The 13405-nt window shown below is 32.8% G+C and overlaps 1 long non-coding RNA gene across 1 annotated transcript; it reads left to right on the plus strand.

Annotated features, from left to right (window-relative positions):
* The first annotated feature begins 4316 nt into the window (after nucleotides 1–4316).
* On the plus strand, nucleotides 4317–12189 carry LOC139492264 (uncharacterized). The gene is made up of 3 exons (XR_011656781.1): nucleotides 4317–4491; nucleotides 11373–11441; nucleotides 12004–12189. It is a non-coding gene; the product is annotated as an uncharacterized lncRNA (long non-coding RNA).
* The last annotated feature ends 1216 nt before the right edge of the window (nucleotides 12190–13405 follow it).

Below are 13405 nucleotides of genomic sequence, written 5' to 3' on the forward strand. Positions count from 1 at the left end.
CAGATAACAGAAGAAGCCCATTGAAAGTTGAGTATAGTTTTCTTTATATAGGCCCCTATCTCCTCTTTTTAACTAATTTACTAATCCATACTCTTGTTTTTCTTTCAGACACCAGAGGGACAACAGATAACAGAAGAAGCCCATTGAAAGTTGAGTATAGTTTTCTTTATATAGGCCCCTATCTCCTCTTTTTAACTAATTTACTAATTCATACTCTTGTTTTTCTTTCAGACGCCAGAGGGACAACAGATAACAGAAGAAGCCCATTGAAAGTTGAGTATAGTTTTCTTTATATAGGCCCCTATCCCCACGTTTTAACTAATTTACTAATCCATACTCTTTGTTTTTCTTTCAGACGCTGGAGGGACAACAGATAACAAAAGAAGCCCATTGAAAGTTGAGTATAGTTTTCTTTATATAGGCCCCTATCCCCTCTTTTTAACTAATTTACTAATCCATACTCTTTGTTTTTCTTTCAGACACCGGAGGGACAACAGATAACAGAAGAAGCCCATTGAAAGTTGAGTATAGTTTTCTTTATATGGGCCCCTATCCCCTCTTTTTAACTAATTTACTAATCCATACTCTTTGTTTTTCTTTCAGACGCCAGAGGGACAACAGATAACAGAAGAAGCCCATTGAAAGTTGAGTATAGTTTTCTTTATATAGGCCCCTATCCCCACGTTTTAACTAATTTACTAATCCATACTCTTGTTTTTCTTTCAGACACCAGAGGGACAACAGATAACAGAAGAAGCTCATTGAAAGTTGAGTATAGTTTTCTTTATATAGGCCCCTATCTCCTCTTTTTAACTAATTTACTAATCCATACTCTTGTTTTTCTTTCAGACGCCAGAGGGACAACAGATAACAGAAGAAGCCCATTGAAAGTTGAGTATAGTTTTCTTTATATAGGCCCCTATCCACTCTTTTTAACTAATTTACTAATCCATACTCTTTGTTTTTCTTTCAGACGCTGGAGGGACAACAGATAACAAAAGAAGCCCATTGAAAGTTGAGTATAGTTTTCTTTATATAGGCCCCTATCCCCTCTTTTTAACTAATTTACTAATCCATACTCTTTGTTTTTCTTTCAGACACCGGAGGGACAACAGATAACAGAAGAAGCCCATTGAAAGTTGAGTATAGTTTTCTTTATATGGGCCCCTATCCCCTCTTTTTAACTAATTTACTAATCCATACTCTTTGTTTTTCTTTCAGACGCCAGAGGGACAACAGATAACAGAAGAAGCCCATTGAAAGTTGAGTATAGTTTTCTTTATATAGGCCCCTATCTCCTCTTTTTAACTAATTTACTAATCCATACTCTTGTTTTTCTTTCAGACACCAGAGGGACAACAGATAACAGAAGAAGCTCATTGAAAGTTGAGTATAGTTTTCTTTATATAGGCCCCTATCTCCTCTTTTTAACTAATTTACTAATCCATACTCTTGTTTTTCTTTCAGACGCCAGAGGGACAACAGATAACAGAAGAAGCCCTTTGAAAGTTGAGTATAGTTTTCTTTATATAGGCCCCTACTCCCTCTTTGCAACTATTTTACTAATCCATACTCTTTGTTTTTCTTTCAGATGCAGGGATCACCATTGGAGGACAGCATATAACAGAAGAAGCCCATTGAAAGTTGAGTATAGTTTTCTTTATATAGGCCCCTATCCCCTCTATTTAACTAATTTACTAATCCATACTTTGTTTTTCTTTCAGACGCGGGAAAGACAGCAGATAACAGAAAAAGACCATTGAAAGTTGAGTATAGTTTTCTTTATATAGGCCCCTATCCCCTCTTTTTTACTAATTTACTAATCCATACTCTTTGTTTTTCTTTCAGACGCCAGAGGGACGACAGATAAAAGAAGAAGCCCATTGAAAGTTGAGTATAGTTTTCTTTATATAGGCCCCTATCCCCTCTTTTTGACTAATTTACTAATCCATGCTCTTTGTTTTTCTTTCAGACGCCAAAGGGACGACAGATAACAGAAGAAGCCCATTGAAAGTTGAGTATAGTTTTCTTTATATAGGCCCCTATCCCCTCATTTTAACTAATTTACTAATCCATACTCTTTGTTTTTCTTTCAGACGCCAGAGGGACAACAGATAACAGAAGAAGCCCATTGAAAGTTGAGTATAGTTTTCTTTATATAGTCCCCTTTCCACTCTTTTTAACTAATTTACTAATCCGTACTCTTTGTTTTTCTTTCACACGCAGGAAAGACAGCAGATAACAGAAGAAGCCCATTGAAAGTTGAGTATCGTTTTCTTTATATAGGCCCCTATCCCCTCTTTTTAACTAATTTACTAATCCATACTCTTTGTTTTTCTTTCAGATGCCAGAGGGACAACAGATAACAGAAGAAGCCCATTGAAAGTTGAGTATAGTTTTCTTTATATAGGCCCCTATCCACTCTTTTTAACTAATTTACTAATCCATACTATTTGTTTTTCTTTCAGACGCCAGAGGGACGACAGATAACAGAAGAAGCCCATTGAAAGTTGAGTATAGTTTTCTTTATATAGGCCCCTATCCCCACTTTTTAACTAATTTACTAATCCATACTCTTTGTTTTTCTTTCAGACGCTGGAGGGACAACAGATAACAGAAGAAGCCCATTGAAAGTTGAGTATAGTTTTCTTTATATAGGCCCCTATCCCCTTTTTTTAACTAATTTACTAATCCATACTTTGTTTTTCTTTCAGATGCGGGAAAGACAGCAGATAACAGAAAAAGTCCATTGAAAGTTGAGTATAGTTTTCTTCATATAGGCCCCTATCCCCTCTTTTTGACTAATTTACTAATCCATGCTCTTTGTTTTTCTTTCAGACGCCAGAGGGACGACAGATAACAGAAGAAGCCCATTGAAAGTTGAGTATAGTTTTCTTTATATAGGCCCCTATCCCCTCTTTTTAACTAATTTACTAATCCATACTCTTTGTTTTTCTTTCAGACGCCGGAGGGACAACAGATAACAGAAGAAGCCCATTGAAAGTTGAGTATAGTTTTCTTTATATAGGCCCCTATCCCCTCTTTTTAACTAATTTACTAATCCATACTCTTTGTTTTTCTTTCAGATGCCGGAGGGACAACAGATAACAGAAGAAGCCCATTGAAAGTTGAGTATAGTTTTCTTTATATAGGCCCCTATCTCCTCTTTTTAACTAATTTACTAATACATACTCTTGTTTTTCTTTCAGACGCCAGAGGGACAACAGATAACAGAAGAAGCCCATTGAAAGTTGAGTATAGTTTTCTTTATATAGGCCCCTATCCCCTCTTTGCAACTATTTTACTAATCCATACTCTTTGTTTTTCTTTCAGACGCGTGGAGCCCCATGGGAGTATGAAGGATAACAGAAGAAGCCCATTGAAAGTTGAGTATAGTTTTTCTTTAAATAGGCCAATACCCGTCTTTTAAACTATTATAATAGATTAAATTGTATATTATTTAGAACTGTGTTATTGAAATTAAATGTATAAGAGTTTGATTTTGCAGTATATAAATCATCCATAACATATATTTGCATATCAAGATGTTGAGGGAGACATATAAATACTATGCGTCATTTCTCTTTTTCTGTTCAGTTTTGCTATTGCTCACACATGCACAATTCTTGCCAGGTATATATAAAACTTACATCATAGGTTTATACAGCAATGACTAGGACAAGTTCAAAAATCATTAATGCTGATCGACTATTTCGTTTTAAATTTTCACCCTTTGGAAAAATTGTTATATGGAAATTTCATTGTTACGCCACTCTTCAGTTTTATTTTTCAGTATATTAATCATCTATATCTTATTTATGAGTCTATTAGTCAGTGGTTTTTCTGTTCAGTCTTTTTACAAAATGCTCACACATGTACAGTTCTTGTCAGATTTTTTTGAGATTTATATCAAAGGTTTAATTTTGCAATGTCTTAGAAAATTAGGGTCAATTAAATATTTTTGAGTTATGTCCCTTGGAAGTATTAATTATATTAGAATTTGCATTCTATTTGCTTTTAAGTCTTCATTTCTTTAAGATATTTATAAAAGTTTAAATAAAAACTCACAACCTTTTTTTAGTTATTGCCCTTTGATAGATAAAATAAATGTTGAACATGTGGAACATTGGATTTCTGTTCGTTTACTTGTACCAAATGATTTTGTTTTGTCATTCAATAACAGCGTAACCAGCCTATTTCAACACCTGGGTATTCCAACATCCTGCTTTATCTGACACATTTTTCTGGTCCCAAAATATGCCTTTTCTTACAGAAAAAGCCTGAGTATTCTGCCATTTTTATGCCCCCCCCCCCACCCCCCCCCCCCCAGTTTGTCAAATAACACAGGTTACCCTACTATTTTAAATTTGTTACTATGTAGATATATAGTGATTTTGAATAACTGACCATTTTTTTTATTCCAGGTAATCAACACTTTTCCATAGTAATAGGGTTTAAAACTTGATGGGTAGTATTTCGAACTGTTTTAAGGTGAGAATTTAGTCATCAGCTTGCACCTGACATTTATTTATGTTATCTTATGTGAACGACCCTTAATATTTATACATCAATCATACATTTCAATATAAGATATTTTTTTCTTTTATTTTTGGAGTAAATCAGATACATTTATAATTCAGAAGGTTTATATATATCCTTTTTCAATCTTTGCTTCATATTTCATGGATAAATATTTTACCCTATTATCAGTAAGGGGAGATAACCTAACATAGTTAAACATAGGACCCTATGGGAAGTACATAGCAATGTCTTCTTTTAGAGAACCCCTGAATGTAATGAAATCAAACATTGGACGAATGTTTATTATGAGGTGCTAACCAAGTGTTGTTACTTTGAAGCTGATCTATTATCCAAGATGGCAGCCAGCAGGGGACTTCAGCATTATACTAAGGAGCCTATAGGAAATACATATGTCTTCTTTTTGAGAACTGCAGAATGGAATGAAACCAAACATGGCATGAATGTTCCTTAGGAGGTGCTGACCAAGTATTGTTACTTTGCAGTCAATCCATCATCCATGATGGCTGCCAGTGGGGACATAGTTCAACATAAGACCCTACGGGAAATACATGCTTACAAATGTCTTCTGTTGGAGAACCAGTGAATGGAATTATTTACTGTTCAAGCTATTTTTTTATAAAATAACAGGCCCAATATTAAACTAAATCTAGTCTCAATCATTATTTGGATATCTGTTTAATATGATTTTTATACGACCGCAAAATTTGAAAAAATTTTCGTCGTATATTGCTATCACGTTGGCGTCGTCGGCGTCGTCGTCGTCCGAATACTTTTAGTTTTCGCACTCTAACTTTAGTAAAAGTGAATAGAAATCTATGAAATTTTAACATAAGGTTTATGACCACAAAAGGAAGGTTGGGATTGATTTTGGGAGTTTTGGTCCCAACATTTTAGGAATAAGGGGCCAAAAAGGGCCCAAATAAGCATTTTCTTGGTTTTCGCACTATAACTTTAGTTTAAGTTAATAGAAATCTATGAAATTTTGACACAAGGTTTATGACCACAAAAGAAAGGTTGGTATTGATTTTGGGAGTTTTGGTTCTAACAGTTTAGGAATTAGGGGCAAAAAAAGGGCCCAAATAAGCATTATTCTTGGTTTTCGCACAATATGTTTAGTTTAAGTAAATAGAAATCTATGAAATTTAAACACAAGGTTTATGACCATAAAAGGAAGGTTGGTATTGATTTTGGGAGTTTTGGTCCCAACAGTTTAGGAATAAAGGGCCCAAAATTAAACTTTGTTTGATTTCATCAAAAATTGAATAATTGGGGTTCTTTGGTATGCCGAATCTAACTGTGTATGCAGATTCTTAATTTTTGGTCCCGTTTTCAAATTGGTCTACATTAAGGTCCAAAGGGTCCAAAATTAAACTTAGTTTGATTTTAACAAAAATTGAATCCTGGGGGTTGTTTGATATGCTGAATTTAGAAATGTACTTAGATTTTTAATTATTGGCCTAGTTTTCAAGTTGGTCCAAATGGGGGTCCAAAATTAAACTTTGTTCATCAAAAATTGAATAAATGGGTTCTTTGATATGCCAAATCTAACTGTGTATGTAGATTCTTAATTTTTGGTCCAGTTTTCAAATGGTCTACATTAAGGTCCAAAGGGTCCAAAATTAAACTAAGTTTGATTTTAACAAAAATTAAATTCTTGGGCTTATTTGATATGCTTTATCTAAATATGTACTTTGATTTTTGATTATGGGCCCAGTTTTCAAGTTGGTCCAAATCAGGATTCCATATCAAGTATTGTGCAATAGCAAGAAATTTTCAATTGCACAGTATTGCACAATAGCAAGAAATATCTAATTGCACAATATTGTGCAATAGCAATAAATTTTCAATTGGAGTTATCTTTCTTTGTATAGAATAGAAGTTGATAATATATGTTGGAAATTTGCCAGACATGACTATGATGTCATTTTCTATTTTTATTTGCCAATAACTTTATGTAAATAACTTCATTGGAAATTTGCCAATATAAAATGTTGCTGATGAAGCTTTTTTTCCTTATCTTATCTAAAATGTTTTTAGATAATGTATGTTGGACATTTGCCAGACATGACTATGATGTCATTTTCTATTTTTATTTGCCAATAACTTTATGTAAATAACTTCATTGGAAATTTGCCAATATAAAATGTTGCTGATGAAGTTTTTTTTATTGTTTTATACAATAAACAATGTATATTCACTTTTACTACCAACCAATCTTTACCATTCAGTGATAACAAGCACTTTATTTTACATTTTAATATTTAATGATGTATTTAAAAGAGTAGTTATTGTTGCAAACTCCATTAGAAATTTGAATTGATATCAGTTTTGGAAAAAGGGAAACAGGGATGTGAAAAAAAAAGGCGGGGTTTAAATTTTTCTCATTTCAGATTTCATAAATAAAAAGAAAATTTCTTCAAACATTTTTTTGAGAGGATTAATATTCAACAGCATAGTGAATTGCTCAAAGGCAAAAAAATATTTTAAGTTCATTAGACCACATTCATTCTGTGTCAGAAACCTATGCTGTGTCAACTATTTAATTTTAGATTTAAAAAGTTTGAAGAAGAAATCTTTAATTGATTTGTAAAATCTTGACATTTGTTTTGTGTAAAAAAAACCATGTAATGTCAAAAATTTGATCACAATCCAAATTCAGAGCTGTATCACGCTTGAATGTTTTGTCCATACTTGCCCCAACTGTTCAGGGTTCGACCTCTGCGGTCGTATAAAGCTGCGCCCTGCGGAGCACCTGGTTATATATTTCTTTACATGATTTTCAAAACTAGAGCCAGGTGAGCGACACAGGCTCTTGAGAGCCTCTTGTTTGAGTTATTTTCCTAAAAACTGGAAAATCCCCCTTTTTTAATGAATAGAACTTTTTAACCTGGAAAAAACATTGAAAGGGAGCTCATGTCAATAGATTTAAACCATTCACCAAAGTTTCTTACATTTTGGTGAAAGAATTATTGAGTTGTTGTTCAAAAACTGGAAAATCCCCCTTTTTTGAGGAAACAAACCCCCAAAAACTTGAAAATTTATAACCTAAAATTTATAAAAAAAACAAAAGTGAGTGTAAATGGATATGAACATTTCATCAAAGCTTCATGCAATTTGGTACAACAATTTTTGAGAAATTGACCGACATGTTGACGACAGATAGACAGAAGGACAGACAGACAGAGGGTATACCATAATTAATCCTGTTAACAGGCATATAAAAATGGATGAGAATTTATTTCATCCCGTCTTGTACTTTTTTGTAATAAATTTCTAAAGATTTCATTCCAACAATTTATCATGGAGAAAACAAATTTTGGAGTAAGTGTCAATAAAACAACAACTTAAATCAACAAAATGGATATTAATTTTATGTTTCTATTATGTGGGTATGAAGATGGTATAGGTAATCAATTTTTAGCTCACCTGGCCCGAAGGGCCAAGTGAGCTTTTCCCATCACTTGGCGTCCGTCGTCCGTCGTCCGTCGTCCGTCGTCCGTCGTCGTCGTCGTCGTCGTCCGTCGTCGTTAACTTTTACAAAAATCTTCTCCTCTGAAACTACTGGGCCAAATTAAACCAAACTTGGCCACAATCATCATTGGGGTATCTAGTTTAAAAAATGTGTGGCGTGACCCCGCCAACCAACCAAGATGGCCGCCACAGCTAAAAATAGAACATAGGGGTAAAATGCAGTTTTTGGCTTATAACTCAAAAACCAAAGCATTTAGAGCAAATCTGACACTGGGTAAAATTGTTTATCAGGTCAAGATCTATCTGCCCTGAAATTTTCAGATGAATCGGACAACCTGTTGTTGGGTTACTGCCCCTGAATCGGTAATTTTAAGGAAATTTTGCTGTTTTTGGTTATTATCTTGAATATTAGTATAGATAGAGATAAACTGTAAACAGCAATAATGTTCAGCAAAGTAAGATTTACAAATAAGTCAACATGACTGAAATGGTCAGTTGACCCCTTTAGGAGTTATTGCCCTTTATAGTCAATTTTTAACCATTTTTCGTAAATAATAGTAATCTTTTACAAAAATCTTCTCCTCTGAAACTACTGGGCCAAATTAAACCAAACTTGGCCACACTCATCATTGGGATAGATAGTTTAAAAAATGTGTGGCGTGACCCAACCAACCAACCAAGATGGCCGCCACAGCTAAAAATAGAACATAGGGGTAAAATGCAGTTTTTGGCTTATAACTCAAAAACCAAAGCATTTAGAGCAAATCTGACACTGGGTAAAATTGTTTATCAGGTCAAGATCTATCTGCCCTGAAATTTTCAGATGAATTGGACAACCTGTTGTTGGGTTGCTGCCCCTGAATCGGTAATTTTAAGGAAATTTTGCTGTTTTTGGTTATTATCTTGAATATTAGTATAGATAGAGATAAACTGCAAACAGCAATAATGTTCAGCAAAGTAAGATTTACAAATAAGTCAACATGACTGAAATGGTCAGTTGACCCCTTTAGGAGTTATTGCCCTTTATAGTCAATTTTTAACCATTTTTCGTAAATCTTAGTAATCTTTTAGAAAAATCTTCTCCTCTGAAACTACTGGGCCAAATTAAACTAAACTTGGCCACAATCATCATTGGGATATCTAGTTTAAAAAATGTGTGGCGTGACCCGGCCAAACAACCAAGATGGCCGCCACGGCTAAAAATAGAACATAGGGGTAAAATTCAGTTTTTGGCATATAACTCAAAAACCAAAGCATTTAAAGTAAATCTGACATAAGTAAAATTGTTTATCAGGTCAAGATCTATCTGCCCTGCAATTTTCAGATGAATCAGGCAACCCGTTGTTGGGTTGCTGCCCCTGAATTGGTAATTTTAAGGAAATTTTGCTGTTTTTGGTTATTATCTTGAATATTTTTATAGATAGAGATAAACTGTAAAAAGCAATAAATGTCGACAAAGTAAGATCTACAAATAAGTCAACATGACCGAAATGGTCAGTTGACCCCTTTAGGAGTTATTGCCCTTTATAGTCAATTTTTAACCATTTTTCGTCAATCTTAGTTATCTTTTACAAAAATCTTCTCCTCTGAAACTACTGGGCCAAGTTCATTATAGATAGAGATAATTGTAAGCAGCAAGAATGTTCAGTAAAGTAAAATGTACAAACACATCACCATCACCAAAACACAATTTTGTCATGAATCCATCTGCTTCCTTTGTTTAATATTCACATAGACCAAGGTGAGCGACACAGGCTCTTTAGAGCCTCTAGTTTAGAAGCTTCTGAATTTTGTTTGATATTTTAAATGATTGTTCAATATATGTTTGTGTTCAGTCGTCAGGTCCAAAAAAAATATTTTATTGTATTGAGGTTTTTCACTTTTTTCCATAAAATTTACACATTTTTAATACCCCATATTTTTTTAGTAAACTTTAAAAATAACTTAGTATACTAATAGTTCAAACTGGTTTTTTTTATACACTGATACCTGTTGGTGTCTGATCCAGTTTTTTTTTCTCACGATTTATATGTTTTTTAGGATAAAATTATTTTGATATGAAGAATTGACAATTGAAATTTAACTTGTATTTCTTTTACAGTTGTAAGTGTCACTATTGCTTCCTTGTTTTTATATTTGGTTCTTATGTTGTACTGTTTTAATATATAACACTCTCCTAGATTAGGGGGAGGCTTAAGATCCCGCTAACATGTTTAACTCCTCCACATAATGTCTATCTGTATCTGTATCATTAACGGAAGGCTTAATACTAAAATTTATATAAAAGAGATGATTTTTCATTTCCTATCATTAATTATCTATTTCTAGATGGTGACATTCCCTTTTTCCCTTGTCAGCATTTTTCACTAAAGCACTAGATTTTTCAATTAAATAAGTCTTTTTATCAGGTTCAGAAATTTTGAATGATTTTTTTCAACCTTGATACATTCATGACAATCCATTCTTGGGGAGAGAAAAAACAAGTCACATTTTAAGCAGAATTTTTTATGCCCCACCTACGATAGTAGAGGGGCATTATATTTTCTGGTCTGTGGGTCCTTCTGTCTGTCCGTCTGTTCATCTGTCTGTCTGTTCATCTGTCCGTTCGTCTGTCCATCCGTTCATCCCACTTCAGGTTAAAGTTTTTGGTCAAGGTAGTTTTTGATGAAGCTGAAGTCCATTCAACTTGAAACTTAGTACTCATGTTACTTATGATATGATCTTTCTTATTTTAAAACCAAATTAGACTTTTGACCCCATTTTCATGGTCCGCTGGACATAGAAATTAAAAGTGCGAGTTTCAAGTTAAAGTTTTGGGTCAAGGTAGTTTTTGATGAAGTTAAAGTCCAATCAACTTGAAACTTAGTACACATGTTCCCTATTGGTTGATCTTTTTATTTTTAAGGCCAAATTAGATTTTTTACCCAATTTCACGGTCCATTGAACATGGAAAAAGATAATGCGAGTGGGGCATCCGTGTTCTTTGGACACATTCTTGTTTTATTAGGAGTTTATTCCAATAGAATAAATCCAAATATTTTATGCTTAGTGATTCAAATAGATTTAAACACTCAGAAAAAAAATTTAAATGAATATATGAACATATCCATCTTAAAACTTAAAACTTTTAAAACCTGAACTACTATTTCTTGTTTCAAAGACAACTTAAAAAACAATATGTATAAGGGTTAAGAATGTAAAGGTTCATTTATTATGTACAAAAATCATACATTTCTTATCATTTGAGCACATTTAGTATGAAGAAGATTTTGCATACCAGAGACTTATATGCATGAGGTTTAGGATGTTCTGTATATCAACTTGACCCTCAATTTATAAATGTTGATTTTGTGTTTCAGATGAGGAAATGCTGAGTGGATTATTAAATGTAACAATACATTGTCTGTATTGTTTAGATCAACCGTCAGGTAAATATAGTCTAAATATAGTAAATATAGTCTTTATATCTTTAAGACTGTTTTATTTTTCTCTCCATTAAACATTATATCTTTGAACTTTAATGAAAAGGCATTAAAATTCAAAAAAACGATTTGTTTTAGTCATATTGTTATAATCTTATCTTGATTGTCTTTTTATTCTTATATTAAATTCACAGAATTTGATTGCAAATGAAAAAAATTGCACCAGCTGTATTATATAATGAACATTTTTTTTCAGTCCTTTGTGAATACATTCTTATGGTCAGTAACATCCTTAAGATGACAAAAATATTTACCACTGCATTTCAAATAAATAGTAGTCATTTGGTCAGAAACTCTCTAATAATGATCTTGATGCACAGACTCAGCAATCTTTTGAAATGGCTTCCTGACCAATCAGAACGCCCAAAATAGTTACATTCCCACAATGCAGCACTACTTCTGAATTGGTTCACTACAGTAAAACCATTGTCCATTACACACAAAGTGTAATCTACATGTCTTTTACAAACAGTTAACACATTTCAATGGTCAGTATTATTTGTTACAGATGTTTTTGCTGTCCTGGAGCTGGACTCCTATAGTCATTTCTTCAAGAAAGCTCAGACCCATAAATGTTTACCCTACCTGGGATGAGGATTTCGAGCTGGAACTTGATGGCTCACAAGCATTACGGGTGTTATGTTATAAAGTTACTAGTCAAAATAATGTATTGATTGGTCGAAGTGCTCTTGAGGTGAGTTCTAAAACACTTTAAACTTGGGGCTAAAATTTCAAGATTTCATCTGAAGGAATAATTTCATGAAATCTTTTCAACAAGAGCTAGTAGAATACTTGCCCTATGAAAAATTGGTTTGAGATCCTATATACTGGTGATCAAATTATAGACAGTTTTTGAAAAAAAAACAATAGTGCATATTAAAATAATATTGATATATTAGATGAAATATAGAATTTAACTATTTAAAATTAAAGTTCCAAATATAATTATTCAATATATTGGATTGTAATTTCACAAAGACGTTAGATCATTGATCAAACACACAACTTTAAGTATAAAATGCTTTTACACTTCTTACACAGTACTAGTGTTTTAACACCATGCACTGTGAAACAACACATTTTATCATTAGATGCATTACATTTTTATTGCCTTTTTAGATGAGTAAATAATGGTTAAGTAGCAGTTTTAAAAAACAAAAGATTTCTATGAATGAGGTATTTATACTTTAATTTATTGTACTGAGATTTGTATTCTAAGTTTTGTAAGCAGGCTATCATTCTTCCAGACGTCTACACTCACATTAACTGCTATAATAAGCATAACTCATGTTTTTGATAATAAGATTTAAAATACAAAAGAAAAAAATAGTACTTTTTAAATGTAAATAAAAGATTTTTCATAACCTTAGATTTTAGAAAGAGCATTTTGTTAATTAAGAATTGTTCATGATGTTTTTTTCATTGGGAAAATTGTGTTTAGATCGATTTCTTTAATTTTTGTGCTATTTTCACATTTTCTGACCGGTGTGAGAAAAATATTTCTCCTCACTAGTGAAAAATTTGTTCTCTGCAAATGATTGGTTGAAATTTAATTGGGATGTTAAATTTTCTTGTTTTCTTCTGAATTTTCTTATTGTGACGTCATGAAATAAGGCCATGCCTTAACTCTCAACAGTTAAATTTTAATTATTTAAAAAGCTCGGCAAGCCTCAGGCTTTAAATATTAAAATTTAACTGTCTCGAGTGGAGAAATATAGATTCCACAACTGCAACAAGTGTATTACGATATTTCTCCACTTGAGACACTTAAATTTTAATATTTAAAGCGCAAGGCTTGCCGAGATTTTTAAATAATTAAAATTTAACTGTTGAGAGTGGAGAAATATCGTAATACACGAGTTTCTGTGGTGGAATCTGTTTCTCTAATGATGTTTATCCTTCCTTTTTAA

This window comes from Mytilus edulis, chromosome 10, assembly GCF_963676685.1.
Source record: "Mytilus edulis chromosome 10, xbMytEdul2.2, whole genome shotgun sequence".
Classification (NCBI taxonomy): domain Eukaryota; kingdom Metazoa; phylum Mollusca; class Bivalvia; order Mytilida; family Mytilidae; genus Mytilus; species Mytilus edulis.